The sequence below is a fragment of the Dinoponera quadriceps genome, unplaced genomic scaffold (genome assembly GCF_001313825.1).
Source record: "Dinoponera quadriceps isolate SergipeBrazil2010 unplaced genomic scaffold, ASM131382v1 scaffold179, whole genome shotgun sequence".
Lineage (NCBI taxonomy): Eukaryota > Metazoa > Arthropoda > Insecta > Hymenoptera > Formicidae > Dinoponera > Dinoponera quadriceps.
This window is the reverse complement of record NW_014554529.1, coordinates 385,444-401,881: the sequence shown is the minus strand read 5'-3', so window position 1 is coordinate 401,881 and position 16,438 is coordinate 385,444. Positions and strand designations below refer to the sequence as shown.

General features: G+C 52.3%; 1 protein-coding gene across 14 annotated transcripts in view; it reads left to right on the top strand.

Moving 5' to 3' along the window:
• The first annotated feature begins 70 nt into the window (after positions 1-70).
• The window catches only part of LOC106751784 (bromodomain adjacent to zinc finger domain protein 2B-like), a 208,516-nt gene continuing 192,148 nt past the window's right edge, over positions 71-16,438 (top strand). For all 14 annotated transcript variants that reach the window (XM_014632910.1, XM_014632921.1, XM_014632922.1 and 11 more), the window contains exon 1: positions 71-544. The gene's annotated coding sequence lies outside the window, so the exon portion shown is untranslated. The remainder of the gene's footprint in view (positions 545-16,438) is intronic.

Below are 16,438 nucleotides of genomic sequence, written 5' to 3'. Positions count from 1 at the left end.
GGGGGGGGGGGGGGGGGGGGGTAGCCCCGCCGGGGTTCCCCCCCTCCCCCCCCCCCCCCCCTCACCGATATCACCGGTGGTGTGAATCGCAACACGACGACGCGAGCAACGGTGTCTCGCGAGACACCATCTTCGTTCTCGAGGCACGTACGTTGGATATCAAGAGTGCCGTGAAGTGAGGCGTTACTCTCCCGCAGTCGACCGCGCGCGGGCGAGTGTAACCGTCGCGCGGAGGAGCGTGAAGTTGCACGCGAATAGGGAAGAAGAAGGAACTATCGTCGGCCTGTTCGCGCCGGCCATCGTGAAATTCGTGCGATCCGACGCGCGTCTCCTTGCCGGGTTTTTTTTACAGTCGGACGGGCGACGTGGAGAGAGAGAGAGTACCCTCCTGTGAGACAGTGCCCGGATGGAGCTCTCGTGAAATCGCGGAAGGTGACACGACGCGTTTGTGTGCCTTCGCGGCGGCAGTAAACGGCGACCTCGCACGAAAGCCAAGGAGTGGGACGAGCCCGACTTAGAGTACCGCTCAAGGAGTTCAATCCAAGTGAGTTCACACCAAGTGATCATTACTTGATTTTCTCTCGCGCTGACGGTGAACGTGTGTCGCGACGCGCGGTAGGGGAGGGAGCTTGGTGTCTTCTCGTAGCTGTTAGGCGCGCACGCTAATCGCCGGGAAGTGACACACGATGTTTCGTCGTCGGTGATATCGGCGATCGTTTCTCCTACAATGGCGATTTAACGATGTAATGGCGATGATTTGTCACAACGACGCCGCGTGTGCGTCGTTGCACTGAAGACGGCCAGAGACGAGAGATGCCACTCGTTAATTATTCGGTATATCGATTAAGCTGATATTTACGCGTCTCAATACCGTCGAAACTCCGGAGCAGCTGATTGGCGAGGCAAGTACGCGAGCGCCGTCGCAAACTCGCGACGACGTCCTTTGAGATCGAGTCGGCTCCGGCCGTCTCCTTCCTCTTCTCGAAATCATCGGCGCGACTTGAAACTCGCTCGTGTCGATTCGAAACAGGATTGTTGCCCTATTTTCAAATAAACGTCGACTCCCCCCCGATTGCGGGTGATTAGTAGTAAACACATCGCCGTGCTCGCCTTCGTACTATTTTCTTTCGTCGACGTAAACAGTACACAACGCGTGACCGATTACAGGACGTATAGAAGCTAACTTTACACTCTTCCCTGTGCAATATCGAAGGAGACTCGACTCGGGGACGAAGTGATCGCGATTACGAATCCGATTAGGAAACGAGGCGAAACGTAGAAAACGAAGTGAAATGTCGAAATGGGTGTAATAATGTCGTTATCGTAATTGTAGCACCGATAAAGACTGGGAGAGCATGGCCTACCTTAGTGTCGCTGGAGTGAAGCATTTAAAAGATAAGACGACAGAGAGAGCGAGGCTGAGAAGGGGGAAGAGAGGATGAGAAACGAGAAAGCAATATCGCATCCTAGCCGCAAAACAAACGAGCATTTGTCGCTCGTGCGCATTACTGTAGATGAAGACGCGAAGGAACGAACGAGCGCGCACGCACCGCGCGAGTGAAATATGTACGTTTGCATTTCCCTCGTAGCGCGTGCATACTCGTTCGTTCCATTACGCATTCATACGGCGGTGTGCACACGTTAACGAAAAATACTCGTGTGTTTCCTGGAAAAAGAGAACTGGGACATTATTTTCCTTTCTCCCTCCTATCCTTCGCGTGCCTCGGCCCGCTCGGATCTTGATTGACTCGTCGTAGTTTGACTTCAATCTGTTTATCCAATTTCCCGTCTTTTTCGTATCGCACAGTCGTTGATCGCCATAAATATAATATCGATCGATAGCGCCAAGTATTTTCCGTGAGTTCAAACGAATCAGTCAGCGCGACTCCAAATCGGTAAGATACATCTACTCCCGAAGCAGAGATATTTTATGAATAATGATATATGTGTGTGTGTGTGTGTGCGGTGTTTTGCGATTCTCGCGGACCGGCGGAGTTTCGATTCACTGCGTTTTATCGGAAGGTGCTTCGCATGCGACTTCCTGGAACTGTAATCCGCAGACTGAAACTGCAGTTGCGCGCGGGGAGGATCGGTTTTACCGGCGTGTCGAGCGATATTAGTGAAATCAGCCTCGGATACTTCCGTCAGGTGACACACCGAGTAATTTCGTTAACTCGGCGATGGCGCAACGGATCGTTTGGCACGCGCGTCCTTCGACGAGCGAGCAAGCAAGCTCGTTCTCCAGCGAAGCTGCGCGCGCGAAGCGAGCAATTAGACGCGTCGCGCGAGAAACGCGTTCGTTAGCTTTGCGATCGAGTTCCGTCGCGAGGAAATCTCGTTTCCTCTCTCTCTCTCTCTCTCTCTTTCTCATTCTTGCTGGCACGCTCGAACCGTGACGCGACGAGGTAGAAGAAACCGACGAAGAGAGACGTTTCGACGAGGCGACGCAATCCACCGCATGATCGACGTGACGCGTAAATCGCGTAACCACACGCCGTTGGAGTATCGACTCCAATTAACGCTCTTCCGCGATTACGTAACGAGCGAGCATTACGTGCGGCAAAGTGTGTTACGGAAGCCCGACGTTACCGAATTATTATGCACCTGCTGCGCCGCCGACCTGGAATAGGTGTCCGAAGGGCAAAGGGTTAATCCCGGAATATATACGTCACTCCGCGGCGTATCGCGGATTTAATCGTTGCGCGAGAGTCATCTTTTTATCCCCCTGCTGCCGTTTCATCGCTAACTAATCTGCATGATTATGAGACCGCGACAAAAATACTGGGAGCTTCCTAAGTTCATCGATATATCGGGCGTGTTTCGCAAACGTGTTTATACTTAGCCACTGTGAACGGAAGGACGGAATAACGAGCGAAGATACGCCGGGATTCGTAATGACACGTGATCGAAGAATCAACGAATAATATTACCGAGTGATATGTTTCCGCGAGAGACCTCTCCCCCCGGTACTCTCAGGTACTGCGAGGCCGAAGTTTCATTAGTTTCCGTGTAGATCCACGCCCTGCCTCTGAAACGTCGAGCGGATCGTCGACAAAAAGAAAGAGAGAGAAGTAAGAGCGGCCACCGCCCGGCGAGCAATTCTCGCCGCGATGTGCACCGTCTTTCTCTCTCTCTCTCTCGCGCGCGCGTCGTTCGTTCCCGGAGCGAGTTAAGCCGGCAAAATCGAGAGCCTCCGCCGCCGCCGTCGTAACGGATCTGCCTCGGTTTCGCGAGCGGCTTCCTCGCGCACGGCGTTTTACCGTTAACGACCTAAATCGGCGCGGGCAATGAGAGAGAGAGAGAGAGAGAAAGATACGCGGCGTTTCATGGGCCGCAAAGGCATTTCTTGCGGAGAGCCGAGGAGTAGTCGTAGCCGGAGAAACGTTCTCTTTCTGATTTCGCCTCTGCGTTTTTCCCGGCGAGCGATTAGCGCGAGTACGCCTCTTGTACGCCCAGGAAAAAATAGATAGATAAATAGATACACAAAGATAGATAGATGGGGAGATGTCTTTCCGCCCGCCGAAGATCGCTTCGTTCTCGCGACGATCGCGATATTCGGTTCGTGGTTATGAATTACAGCGTTTAATCGACTAAAGTGGATTCCGACGGAAAGAAACTTGCAGTTCAGCATTTTCCATGAAAAACATCGAACACTAGTCCGCAGGATGTTTTGATGAGCAACTCTCCGTGGTGCTCATCATTGTCGCTCCGCATTGTCTACATGAGCGTTACACCGGCAGCGGACTAGCCGAACTATCCGCACGATCCGCATTCGTACGATGTATGTAATCCGCGAACCGTGCGTGAACGGTACACACTTTGCGCCCGGTTGTGGATCCGGCTTAATGCGGGAGAAGCACGCCGCGGTTTGATCGATGGTACACGCGTCTCGCTTGGCGATGAGTCGCGTTGTCGTCCGTCGGCGCAGTCCGATCGATGTTTGTCTCGATCGTAACCGGTATTGCGAATCGGACTCGTCGAACACCCGGCGTGCGTCGCGAATTCTTTTCTCACAGGCGGACGACAGGCCAGACGATGACGCGATAATATCGAAATTAACTTTGCTCGCGTTGCCGCGAGGAGAGACCGTCAATTTCCACGACTCGTTGAATCGCGCACAGGATCCGACCGGTGCGGATTTCTGTGCTTCGTGCGAGACGAGAGTAAAGAAAGCGCGCGAGAGGGGAAGCCTCGGCGGCGAATCAACATGTTCGACGGGAGAAACGCTTTTCGCTTATCTCGAATATTCGGCAGATGCAGATAATTCCGTACAACGCGACGCTTGTCTCGCTCGGCGGAATATTTGCCGAGTGAACGGCATCCGCGACCGTCTTTGAGCTATTGAAACCGCTCTTTTGTTCTTCCGTCGTTGCGGGAAGGTCGCTATCTTGTCGGAGAAATAATACGGAGTCGTGCGCATGAAAAAGAGAGAGAGAACACGCGCGAACGGCATTTTTATCGGTGATAGGTGCGCCTCGGTGGATGATTAAGCGATCGATAACGCGTTGAAGAAGGACGCACGGTAGTCTCACATTCAGTTAGAGTTCCGTTTTAGCGAAATTGCATTTACGTCGTAATCCAGCACGGACGCGGCCTGGTACGTTGTAGACCCAACGGCGAGGTGATAAAGATCGAAGCATGGCCGCTCGGCTCTTGACAAACGACGATTCCCCCCGTACCTACGGACCTTCTGCGTGAAATTCGTCAAGAAGAATCGTAGAAACACCTCACCGTGTTTTCACGAAAATGCGCGCGAGTTTCGCGTTTCGTGGATTTTGCATCACGAGTTACGCCCAGGACGACGCTTAGGGAGACGCGATTAGACGCGCGCTCGGCAGCCGACCGACGGGTAGAATCGCATTCTCGTGCCGGCACGCGCGGTAAAAACGTTATTGATCATTCGTTACGATTATTAGCTTACAACTTTGTAAAAGCGCGCGCGCGAGAGAGAGAGAGAGAGTCTGTTGAAACGCGCGAGCCTCTCGCGAATTTACGCGAACGCACGATTCCCGGCTGCGGCAGGAACGACCGTTTAAAACGGCGACGGAGAGCAGGCCGTTTCGTGCGGCCGGTCGGTCGTCCCACGAAATCGAAACGTGACTAATCGCCGAAGGCGAGAACGCCATGGCGGCGGACGGGCCGCGACGCAGCTGACATTACAGGCGCTGTGAAACCGGCGACGTGTAACTCTCCTCGCGTGCGTCGGCGATCAGCGCGGCGATATCGCTGTTGGTGTTGGTGCCGTACTTGGCCGTTGGAGCGCGTGCGAGCATTCATTCCGCCGCGAACATGTCATTCTGGCGGTTCCTCTTCGTTCATCGGAAACGATTACGGAGATTCTCCGCAACGGTCGGTCGACAGACGTCTAAAATGAATCGCGATAACTTGAGATTCCGGCTCGCGACGCGCCCGTGTATCCCATTTCGTGGGAGACACCGTTAATGATACGGAGAATAGGAAGAAAGAGGACGGAGAGATTGTCATTAGCTCGTCTAGCTGCGACATCGCGATAAATGTGCCGGAAAAAAACGTAGTAGCGATACATGTATGTGTTTTGGCATTTCGCGAATGACATCGACTTTTGTATCCGATTAAGTTTGCCGCGCGCGCGCGATATCCACCGAATCTCGTGACCGGCATAATCTATACACCGCAATTAGCATACATGAATAAAGAAACCATGAATCCGCCGAGCCTACTAGTCGGCTATGCCTTCGTGAATGAATACGTATTTACGGTTTGATTCATTTTATTGAATCTCGTCGAACGAAGGATCGGTCGATACTGACTGTTTTCAATTATGTCCTTTTTCCCTTTTCTCTCTCTCTCTCGAGAAGAAGAAGAAGAAGAAGAAGTCGAGTTAATGAATAACTATAGTGTGAAAGTTGCGTTGTTTTTTAATTTATAAAGTTGCCGCCGATGACAAGAGTTCGTTCGGGGATTTGTCCTCACGCATTCGCCGTACAATGCCCCGACGACGGGACTTGTTCCCTCCCCTTTCGAGATGAAAGCGTGATATTTGAGGTGGAATTCATTTCTCGAAATTATACGTGAATCGCGGAAGGACAATGAGGAAAAAGAGCGGCGAAGAATTTCTCGAGCACCTTCTTCTTGACTCGGTAATCCGCTGGCTTTTCATTACGCTCTATAAATTCGACGATATGACGACCCGCGCGTCGCGTCTCTCCTCGAGACCATCCTTTCTCTTCGCGGAATGATTTTCAGGTCCGCGTTATGCGCTGCCTCGCGCGCTCGAAAGGCGTCGAAGTTCGACGCGCGTAATAACATTTCACTCGTCAATTACGGGAGCACTCGCGTTTCGAAATATCTTACACGTCGCATCCGGCGCGAACGCGATCGACACGGACCGGCTCCCTGCAATTTTCTCGCGATCCGACCGCGACATTTAAATTAACATGCATCCCGCTCGTACGTAGAAACATGTTAATTGGACGACCGATTTGTCAGACACGCATCCTCATCGTCGCGACGTGACGTCTGAGAGAACTCTCGTTCTTCCGTGAGCGATTTTTCCGCACACCAATTCGCGAACGTTGTCTCGGTTGCGACAACGTGGAAATATATGGACACATTCGTGGCAACACTCGCTGATTACGTGCCCCGGTAAGTTTTCGACGCGAGTTCGATTCGATCAAAAGAGGAACATTCGCTCGCGAATAAACCTGCAACGCTGTCGATCAGCGTCAATTGTACCCCCTCCGTTCCCCTCGCCGCGTTCGCAGTCTTTCTCAGCGCGACCGGTCCGGAGTTGCAACGTGTTCGCCAAGAGACCGCTCGTAGGTACGCCTTCGGATGATTTTTAGTCCCTTATTACGGTGTTCCAGCTCGGACACTCGGTCACGCAACGCTCGTTCGTATCGTGGGAGTCCCGTCGCGCTGACTCGTTCGCGGGGAAAAGGGACACGTGGGTTTGGAGGCGGGGGTCAAGGGGCAGGGAAAGAGAGAGAAGGCGAGCGAGCGAGGGAGGGAGGGAGAGAAAGAGAGAACGGTGGCCGGAGCGCGCGTTTTCGACGGAAATCGATCGCGCGCGCAGCCGGAAAACGTTGCCGCAGTCGCGCGCGAGACGCTACGTGCTCGCTCGATCTTGCCCGAGGTTGCCTTTCCCCGCTATCTCTCGCGCAGCCTTCGTCGTTCCCGGCCAGGAAGGGGACACGAGTGAGAAGGGCTCCCTCACTCTTCCCGATCCCTCTCTCTCTTTCTCTCTCTCTCTCTCTCGTCCCGCGCCTCCTACCGCTTTGCTGCCGCTCGTTCTCGAGGGACGGGGCGAGTTCCCGAAATAATCGTGCGTATCGATCCCCGCGCGCGCGACCCGTACAGGGTGAATTTATTCTCGTGCACGGGGTGAACGGGGAAGAGAGGACAGGCTGAGAGAGAGAGAGAGAAAGTGCACGTGTATCTGTGTGTCTGTGAGGGACAGAGCGAGCTTCGTTACTTAATCGCTTCGTGTTCGAAACGAGGGCCATCGCCGACCGTGGCGTTGTCGGGACTGTTGCCGCGTGCGTTTTTTCACGCTCGAACGAAAACGGATCGCGCGAGAGCGGGGCGCGAGAGAGGTGTGGCGGCGGGGAAACCACAGTTGCGTTCGTTAGGATGCCAGGAGGCATCGAGAGTTTACGGGTTCAGCTATTGAGAGACAGGAGCCTATCGTTACTTCCTTCGTCCAACCTCGCGGACACTTATTTCAAGTCCCGACGGGAAGAGCGGCGTAAATCTGCACGCGCATGCAAACAGGGTGTAAACCGTGCTTTCATTTATTTAATCGCTAGATGCGAAACGAAAAGCACATCGAGTATTCGAGGATTGTTCGGGGACATATGGTGGGCCCCGGCTGTATCGATAGCAAATTTCTTCGCTCACGAAAGTTACATCCACATCGGGTTTCCGCAAATGATGAGTCGGCGGTTATGCCCCGGCCGAGTGACACATGAAAATCTCCACTCACGACTATTTCCGCGTGACTATCGTGCACGCGGAATTTTCCCGCTGCATCGACCGCGTCGAAATTAACAATGCGCGTACCGATCACCTTACCCACATTTGCCTCTTGAAGCGATCGGGCGTTCTTCTCGTTGTTTCATTCGAATCACGTTTGATCGAAGTTAGAAACGATTCGTCAACAAGCACGGAGAGGTAATCCTGAGACGCGTCGTTGAAAAAGTGGACGAATGCACTTCTCTTGTTTTCCCATTTTCGAAATTGCGTAAAATACAAGCGAGCGTGTACGTGTGTACCGTCGTTTCATTTGTCGAGAGAGGGAAAAACGCTTCGAAAAAATCGTGGAAACAGCTATTCGAAGGACCCCCCCCCTTCTCCCCCGTGATTCGTTTGGCGACGTTTCGCGAAACCTCCTCTGGCTTTTAACGCAGTTTTTACCGGCCTCTCGCTCGCTCGCTCGAATTCAGCTTCCTTCTTTTTTCTCCGAGCGCATTGTTTCGCGCGCGTTTTGTCCGTGCGACGACGTGTCGTATTGTACTCATTGTTCGGAGGACGAGCAGAAGAAGAGAGAGAGAGAGAGAGAGACAGATCGCCCCGTGGTTCACTAGGAAATATATTCGATCGTACGTCGCGCGAACGTCTCTCCAAGTGCGTCTTTCGGTCGGCAAATCGCGCAACACTTTCATTCGATTACCTCTCGTAACGCGATCGTTACGTTTAAGAAGATAAAAACGCCATCTCTTCTCCGAGAGGAGAATCCGAAACGACATACCCAACGCGCTTAGACAAAGGCCGTTCGTTTTTCGCAATGAAGTGTGCAGCGAGGGATAAAGTGATTCCGAGCGAAACAATCACCACGAAGGGAAGGAATACATACACGTATCCAGTGTACACACACGTAATTGTAAATTCAACTGTACACGACGAGACGGAAAGGGAGTAACGCGCGATTCGGAGAAATCGGTCGAATTCTCGCGGGCGCGGAATCGATCGAATTTCAAGTGCGCTCGAAACAAAGACTCAATTAATTTCCCAAACGAATGTTGACGATCGCGCCAAGTGGGCATAATACATGCGCGATAGTGTGTACGCTCGGTTTACAAAGTCAAGGCTAAACGTAAGCAGGTTTCCGAATATACAAACGCAGCTAGCCAGGCGTGAAGTTATCCCTCCCTCCCTTTCTTCCCCCTCTCTCTGCCGCGAGGAACACGCGCAAGATAATTCTAAGTTCGACTCATTTCACCACGCTGTTTTGTAACGTTCGCGAAACCGGTGTATTTACCAGAACGTTTGCCGAAGCTTCGTCTTGAACGCTCTTTCGCGTTTCCCTCTGGCATCAACGCCTCGACGGCGGCGGTCGTATATAACATTAATTTCCGCGAATCCCGCGATCGGAATTATCAATGACAAATTGAAAAATTACTAATGGAATAAATCGCGATGTTTGCAGATTGTATTTCATATGATATAAATCTCATTTATACGCGCGACGAGGGAATTGCAGAATTAACCGGAATTAATTCATTATGCGGACTCGGTCGAATTTAACGTAACGTTTGTAAGACTCGTGCGATATTCGATGTTGAGCCGACTGTTATATTTCAGTAGAATTAAATCCCTCTCTCTCTCTTTCCTGCGCTCTCGCTCGCTCGCTTTTAGGAAACGGTTAATGCGATTTTAATTTCTCTTCCGTTGAATCGTCATTTCGGCCCGAGTAATTCGAAATGTCACCGTCGAAAAGATAANGGGGGGGGGGGGGGAATTTCGAAGAGCTCGCGAGAAGCGACGTGTCGCATTCCGATCGGAAAGCGCCCACTTTCGACGCCGCCGTTGCAGCCATTCCCGATCGTAAGGTAGAAAGAGTATCCTCCGAGCGCGCGAGCATCTCCGAGCTAAAATGTAACCCAAGATCATGCGAGCGAAGCGAGGTAGACTCATCGCGAAAGACCTTCCCCCGAAACAGGCGCACGAAACTCGTTTTAGCTCCATCCTCGCGGCGAGGCGGATCTCGCAGCGTTCCTTTCCACACAACAACCGCCCCGGCACACACATTTCGTCCAGAAGTCACGTCGCGTCGTATTCGTTGCTCGATGAGACCGAAGCGGCGCGGCGGGCGAGAGAGAGAAAGAAAGAAAGAAAGAAGGAGAGAAGCGGCCGAGAGAAGACGATCGTCTCTCTCCTTCTCTTTCTCACTCCTGGTAAAGAATAGGCGAGGAAGCTCGCCAGCCGCGAGCATCGGACGTTGAGGTCGTCGTCGCATGCCATCGTCGCGCGAGTGCACTCGCGCGCTACGGCGAATATATATATTTCCTCGGCGTGCGGATTACGAAATCCGCCGGCGGATCGAACGATTATTCGTTATCTGCTATCGTCGGGAAACGGAGGTTCTCGCGACGAGAGGTAGACCGCGGCGAGACCCGCTGGTAAGCGAGCTTTTGTTCGTTCCTCAGTCTGAATCACGCTTAATCACGTATAGGAAATATCGCGAGTGTAGCGGCGGTAAAATTTCACGGCACAATACGCGTCGATTCGAGTCAGCGTTAATTTTAACCGCGGAAAGAAACAGCCGCGCACGTGTCGCGCGTCCAAGGAATAATATCAGCAGTATCGAGGTATCGCCCGTTATCCTGCCGACGATACCGAGTATTTTTAAGCGGAGAAGTGACGATACCATCTTCAATTCGAACGGTCATCGTGCAATCGCGTCTCCTTTTCCTCTTTTTTTTTCTCCCCTACCGACCGTCTTCGTCGCCAGCGGCGGCAGCGTCGCCTCGTTCGCTTCGTGGAAATTCGATTTCTGTGCGGACGAGTGAAATCAAGAAGAAAGCGGACGCGCGCCACGGTGACGAAGCGCGAAGATTAGGAGAGCCGCGCTATTTAGTCGGTCCGTGTGCGTTCGTGTTGGAGGGTAGGACAAAAGGGAGCGGACGAAAGTAAGGGACGGATCGGTGCGAGGAGGAGATGGAACGCCGGCAGGGTTCTCGTCGGTGAGATCGAACCTCGCTGCCGCCGCCGCTGCGTGGCTGGCTGGCTGGCCGAAGGGAGGGTCGACGGAGAATACGACTGCTGGAAAAACCGGACGGACGAGGAGAGAGGAAAAGGCGACAGGCGGCGGGCGGAGGAGCCGGCGATCCTTCCGAACGGGTGCGGAGGACAGACGGACGGTGGAGTCGGGAATAGTCGCGATTGCGTGCCGCCGTCGCGACGAAACGCGCGCGGTAATTGCTCGAGATAAATTACCAAGTACGGTGTCCGGAAACGGATCGTCGTTGCGACGATCGATTGAGATATCGTCGGCGTCGTCTGTTTTTCACATGCGAAACATGCCGGGGGAGAATCGTATTGAGATAAATACAGGCGGATGTGCGTTTATTTCGGCTAAGGTTTCGCCCTCTTTAGAGAGAGAGAGAGAGAGAGAGAGAAACTGGAAGAATAAAATTGTATTATAAGAATGAAGTTTAGATATACGCGTGAGAGATACGTGTGTGTGTACACATGTGTGCATATGCTCACAGAAATCGGGAACAGAAGGGTACAAAGTAGAAAGTAAAAAGAAGAGAAAAAAGTACGAGAGAAATGAAAGCACGTTGAAAAAAAATACGCGTTCCGGCGATACGGGAATAAATTATCGCAGCGTGGCGTACAGAGGCAGAGCAGCGCGCTCGAGATTTTTACGATCGCACGAAGGAACGCGCGTGTATATATATATATATATATATAGGTGCGTACCTCGCGCGTGTGTCACTTGGCGTTTTATCTATTTACGATACGAGATGCGTGCGTCGTTGCGCGCGCGTCAGTCCCGGCGACGACCACGTACGTACGTGCATTCTTCCTTTTACGTAAGCGGTCGCCGATTGCCGTTCTCCTGCCGTTTAATAATTAATTACGTCTATTTAAATATATAATTCGTATCGCCGCGCCGAACTGGAACGTCTCTCACCGCCGTCGGCGGGACTGGCGTAAAATCGCCCGCGCGGCGAATATATGCATTACGAAGATGCCGAGGGCGGCTCGGTGGGGACTGCAAACTTTTCCATTTACCGTTAACGATGTGACCGCCCCCGTTGAGGTCGTTCGGTCGCCGAGTGACCGTATAGACACTTTTTAGTACGCGCCATTCAGATGTGCGGTCTGTTCGGCCAAGTTGCAGCCGTCGCGACGACCCGGAATTTATACCGTGTTGCCTCCCGACGATGATCCGATGTTCGTTCTGCGCGTAGTGATCGGTCGCTCGACGATCCGACGAAATCTCTCGATGCCTCCGTCGACGGAACTCTCGCGGAAGATTTCTTTCTCGACTATTCTTGCATCTTTGCGCGCCTTCTTTTCTCGTTCAACGGCGCCTCCTTATCGCGCCGGCGAAGAAGAAGAAACGTATTACGCGGATCGCTCGTTCGGCCCCGATGCCGAATGATTTAAATGACAATGACCGTGTCAAGTGGAGTTGGTTCCGGACATTGTGCGCGCTCGGCTACTCGATCGGCTTTCACTCTCGCCATTATGCTAATGTGACGTATTGTTGCCAGTCACGACCATGTGTTAGCTGGATACTAATCGCGCCTTTGTTTACTTGCTCGCAGAATTTCAGGTGTCGCGCGGTAGCCTACGCGCACGTGTGTGCATGCGCGCACGTGTGCGTGCATGTGCGTGTATATGCGTGTTGCCGAGAGACGAGACTCGTAGTATTTAAAGTCTCATTAATAGAGGATGCACGTGGTCGGATCATTGAACGCTCGCGAGATAAAATGCAGGGAAAGATAAGAGAGACGGAGGGAAAAACGTCGCTACTTTTCCGCCGTAGTTTTCCGCGAATCGACGCGCGGATACAACACCACCCTGTGTGTGCGCGTCGCGCCAACCCGAAAGAGTCCGCGAAAGTGGGTTGAACGACGCAACCTAAATACGACGACACGAATGTAGCGCGCGCGCGACACAGATGAGCCGCGTCTATACATATGTACTCACACACACAAATATATATATGCAAAACGGTGGTGAGTGTCCGAGCAAAAATTGCAAGCCTCGTACGTGTCCGCTCGCGCGTTGACGGTGGGAACTCGCTTACGGCGACGACACCCGTTCCGAACGACGACGATGCGTTCGGCGATAATCGAATTTCCGTGACGCTTAACGACGTCTATCGACTCATTATGACATTAGGTGTTGCCCTTTACAGCGAAGAGGGAGACACGAGGAAGGCCGGTAGTCGAGCGAGAGTGGTGGTCGATACGAGTTGACTGGCACAAAATCGCGCGTCGCGGTGGAAATTGGAGCGGCGCAGATTATCGTGAAATTTTCGCGCTTATCGGTTTCCCGCCGTTGTTTCTAAACGGCGTCCCGCAACGGCGGACACACTTATTACGAGCCTGTCAATTTATATCGATCTCTCGTGCGATCCGGGCTGATTCCAGTGCGTGCGTACGCCCGATTAATCTCCAAGCACCGCGCGTAAATTGCGCGAACTGCGCGGCCCGATATTACGCCGATCTGTGATTTTTCCGCCGCGTAAATCCGTTAAGTGCATTATCGTGCGAATCGACTGCGCGATCTATGAACGCGATACGGATATTCGATCGGGCCAATGGAGATTCGAGTAACAAACCCGACGACGCGGCCGTTCGTTCGCAGTACGAACGATTTGTTGAGGCAATCGGTACGATGTATATACGTGTGCAGGAATAATAAATTCACGTGAGCGCGCAAGAAACGCGGCGACGACGGCGCGTTGCGTGCATTAGCGCGCGAAGAGACGCAAAACTGCGTAATGAAAAATAATTTATCGCCCGCGCCTCGCGTCGTTTATGCAATCGACGCACGCCCGGCGGAAAGAAGCGCGCGAGCGAGCGAGCGCATTGTTACCGCGGCTCCATTCACGGCGATTATTTGTCTCGTTTAATGCAGACCTTGTCTTTCCACGCGGACTCGAGAGATCAATGACAGATGTTATACAATACGATCGAACAATGGATCGACGACACCCCGGGAGGAGGGGGAGATCGCGTACGTCCGATTGCTCGTACACCGGGGAGTCTTAATAAAAACGGGAACGGCCGATCGAAGTCGCGTGTGCGTTGTATGTTGCGCGATGGTTACACCAGCTCGATTTGCAGTAATGATATTAATATCGCGCCATTGGTTGTTTTACCGCGGAACGGCAAATTCATATCGGAGGTACGCGTGAATTTCGACGTGCTATTTCGAATATTCTCTTTGAAGCAGGGAAGAGGGGGGGGTGGAGGTTTTATCAATTTTCCGTATCGATAATATACGTTGCAACATGTGCGGCTTTGTGTGTATATTCACGCCTGGCTGACGTTCGTCGAGTCTTTTTGCAACGCGTCGCGATTTCGACCTGCGATGTGATACACGCGCATCCTTAATTACACACTTGCGAAACATTGTCGACGCGAACGTGGCGTTCAGCGCTTTCCTTGGCGCGACTCGTACACAGGAAATAAACGAGCGATTCGTGCACTCCCGCCGATATCGTGTCTCTCGTTATTTCCCTACCGCGGGTTTTTTATTTTTGCTTTGGTTTTTTCCGACCATCTCTCTCTCTCTCTCTCTTCCTCGCATCGGATCGAAAATTCGGAAGCGATTTCACGCGCGACGTCACGCGTGCATTAATTCAGTCTCGAGGATTCTTCATTAAACGGAAATTATTTATCTGCCGTGTGATGCGCGTAAATAAGTAATAAAGGCGCGTGATACGTAAAACAAAACACGTGTCTCGCTGCTATCGCCTCGCTAACGAAGAGCGAAGAGGAAACCGACGATGGTCGGGTCTCTCTCTCTATCCCTCCCCCCTTCCCTCTTTCCGCCCATGATGATTCGTTTCGCGACACGTACGCGCGCATACGCACCGGCGTTATTTCCCTCGGCCGTTTCTCAAGCGCGTACCTGCTCGCACGCGATTCCATATAAGAAGGTCGACAGCGGCGCGTAACGTGCCTGCCTCTTGAAACTCGATATGCATGTGTGTGTGTATGTGTGGCACAGATTCGTACCGCTCGGTGCGCATACTGTGAGAAAGAACGAGCGTGTATCGAGCGAAGCGAGAGAGCGCGCTCGCCGCGGTAGGAGAGTGCACGGTGCGATTCCGCTTCGCATGCAGCTGCCTTAAAAAAACGGAAAACGGTCCTCCACGGTAAAAAAAAAAAAGCCTTCGATGTCTGGGGGCTTCGCCTTGCGTGGACGTCGAAAGGAAAGAGAGAACGAATGAGCGAGCGAGCGATCGTGCCAAAAAAACTACGGCTTTTTATCACGCAGAGGTGAAGAAAGAAGGAGAATCGTTGGCGCGACCTTTATACGGCAAGTTCGATCGGCACCGTCAGCTGTTGTGCATTAAACATGCATAAGGATTCCGTGAACGGGTGTCGCGCGTTATGTTTAATTCTCCTTGTGGACATCGTTCTGGAACGCGGCGCCGGTTACGTTGAATTTGCGCGGAACTCGGTTTTCGTTTCGAAAATTGAAAATTTTGAAAATCTCTCGGACATCTCGCGTCGTTAGCGCGCGCGCCGAAGCGCTGGAGCGGGTATATGCGCGTTTCCATGCTGTGTTATATCGTTAGTTAATGTTCGCGGTAACCTTCTCGTCCTCTCTCTCTCTCTACTCTTTCCGTCCTCCCTCCCTCCCCCTTTCTTCCCCGTCGATTCTGACGTTGTATTGCGCGTTACACACGCAGGAGTTAAACATTATACCAAAGCAGGATGAATTTCGCGTTTATAAAGAACTTTGAAAAGTACGGTGAATGGAGAGCGCGTATACGCGCGCGCGCGCGCGCGTGATGTAATCCTCTTTTGCGTACTTTTCTCGGATGAATATACTAGTTTCTTGTATAAGGTACTCTTTTAACATCTGTAAAGAGCGAGCGGGGCAAACGAGATTTATTAAAATCTCGGGCATAAGATACTTAAGGTATCAGATTCTTTATTCTACGAATTTTACCTTTTCACTACGGAAAGTGTAACCCAAAGCTATGGAACAGAAAGAGAGAGAAAGAGAGAAGGAAGAAGAAGAAAGGGAGAAGTGCCGCAAGGACCGGGATTCCGGGAAACAATTCTCCGTAATATCCAGTTATCTACGGGAATAGACGATAAATAGTGCCGGTAAAGTGATCGGCGAGTGATATACAGAGATATGCCCTTTCGGGACCAGCAGAGCGTAGTTTTATCTCTCTATCCCTTAATCACTTTGGAGTCCCTCCGGTGAAAACGCGATGAAACGCGCACGCGAATGCGTTATTATTCCCCCCCTCCCGTCGACAACCCGGTACGATAACTTATCGTCTCGGGTTTTTTCCCCCCCGCGTTATAACGCGAAGACGTCGCTCGTTTGGACGACGTTGACAGTTCTGTCGCGCGCGGGTAAAACGCGCACTCTTGGAAGACAGCAGCGCGGCTCACGGGAGCGCGTCAAGGGCTGGCCGTTAATTGTGACATATCGGCTATTGAACAGTTCGACATGGGCGGGGGGG